The 2,192-nt window shown below is 41.8% G+C and overlaps 1 pseudogene; it reads right to left on the bottom strand.

Moving 5' to 3' along the window:
• Positions 1-276: 276 nt before the first annotated feature.
• The window catches only part of LOC119272773, a 2,507-nt pseudogene continuing 591 nt past the window's right edge, over positions 277-2,192 (bottom strand).

Genomic DNA, 2,192 nt, shown 5'->3' with positions numbered 1-2,192 from the left:
GCGTAGGAAATTTTTTGAAATTACTACGTTCCCCAACACTTACTACAAAGCATATTTCAGAACGACTTGAACTAAACTGCAAGGTAAATGACTCTCAACACATGTTTAAGAAGATCGGTTTGACAATACAGGAAACACTCTACGATCTTAAAGGAGAAGTCAATGCAGAAGCAGATCCATGCCGCCAGCAGAAGAACCAAAGCGCAGATCAGTAGTGCAGATACTTTGGCAAAAAGGTACATCCAGGCACTTTGATCACAACGTCCCCGATGGAGTTCACTTCATTAGCATGCGCATACCCCTGAGAAGCATCCTATCTTCTTCATTAAGCTCGTCCTCGTACACACCATCAAGGTAGCGGGAAGGATCACAGTAGTCATCGTAATCTTCCGAGTCAAGCTCATAGTCAGAACCAGATCCCGTATAATCAGCCGAAAAGGACCCTGAATCCGCCCAGATAAGCTCCTGCACCTCGAAGTCATAATCATCAGTTGAGTCATTGGGAAGCCTCACTGGGCTTATCCTAGCACACTTTGAGCGCAGCGCGCCATCCATGTCAATGTTGAAGCAATAACGAATGTCAAGGGACTCCAGGTGGCGGTAATTGTCCAGGATAGCTGCCAGTCCTTTATTGGTGAGGCAATTGCCAAACAGCTGCAAAGACCGCAACTCGTGCATAGTTGCAATCCCCAGGCTACGTCGTCCTTGTCATACCCACTGGCTTCAAAATCGTAGAACACGTCCTTACTCAGTCTGAAGCGCTTCAGTTGTGGGCATGCCCTGCCAACAACCCCAAACACGCCACTCTCACCCACATTTGCAGACAAAGAAAGCTCAAGCTCCTCAAGCAAAGGGAACTTCACTACCGCCTCTTCAAGTCCTTCAACATCAAAATTATAGCAAGAAATGAGGCGAAGACTCTTGAGAGATGGTGCCCTGCAAATATAGCACTTGGATCCCAGTAACCAATAAATATGCCATGCATATAGAAGACATAAGCACACTGTATAAAACAGGTAGCTAGAGCAAATGTTTTGACAGACTTGCGTAGCACAAATAGAACATCTCATAAATTCAGATAACTGCATAGGAATACATCATAGGACATAGGTACAGACATAAAAAGCAGTTGAGCGAGAATTTACTTAATGATTAGTGGTTGGATTTGACAGAAATTTCAGGGATGCTAACTTGTTGATGCCTGCAATTGAAGGTTGCAAATTCTGCACTCTAGCATATGAAATCAATTGAGTTCGTTCTGTTGAACGATTAACATAATTCAAATCACTGCCAATTCGACCATTTCACCAGCAAATGCTCAGATGCCCAAAAACGCTAACTCCCAACTGTACTTTGTTTCAAACTAAACCTAAGAATACTTCCCTGTTGTATCAAGAAACCAATATATGAAGAACACGGCTGAGATCGTCATTGCCAGAGGAATGCATAGGCTGACGACAAGACATCAATATTTGGTTGGACAGAAACTCTGCATTCATTTTGAATGGGGTGGGCACAGAGGAATAGATGCATGTGCATGTCGTAGGGCATATAATTTACCCGTGTGAAGATAAGTAGATCATCGATTATCTGAGGGTGGCTAAATGTTGTGATAAAAAAAATTCAGCAGAGTAAAACTTGAGGCAATGTCATAATCATCTGTTTATTGGAAAGTTCCCATGGTTTAACCATACATCCACATGTTCTTCTATTTGTAAGTCACCCATCCCTTCTTACTTGCCAATTAAGTAACACCAAATTTTAAAAAGCTGCAGAGAAAATGAAGGCAATATGGTGCACTGAGCAATGCATAATGGCAAGTTTTCCTCTAGCGCACTTCGTCTTACGAAACAAAGATAAGAAAGCTTACAGTCTTCATTGAAATATATACAAATTCAAGAAAATAACTTATGTTATAAGTCTAAACATTGGTTAGCTTCAAACTTCTGTTGTCTCTGTTCTCTGGGCTGGTTTATGTGGTGGTTAGTGTGTCAGGCGGCTGACATTGTAATGCTATGATTTCACTGATACTAGAAATTTGGGGGAACCCTGTTTAAAGAAGTCTAAAAACATGATAAAGTGTAATACGAAAGAGGATCTATAAGCATCAAATCAGGACATAATTTCTAGTTGCCTCCCATGCGACCACCTTGTGTGCGGCTGTATCTTCAACAACCAAGAACCGAACGAAA

The sequence above is a fragment of the Triticum dicoccoides genome, chromosome 3A, assembly GCF_002162155.2.
Source record: "Triticum dicoccoides isolate Atlit2015 ecotype Zavitan chromosome 3A, WEW_v2.0, whole genome shotgun sequence".
Classification (NCBI taxonomy): Eukaryota; Viridiplantae; Streptophyta; class Magnoliopsida; order Poales; family Poaceae; genus Triticum; species Triticum dicoccoides.
Note: the sequence above shows the minus strand (reverse complement) of the source record. Positions and strands in the feature narration are given on the sequence as shown.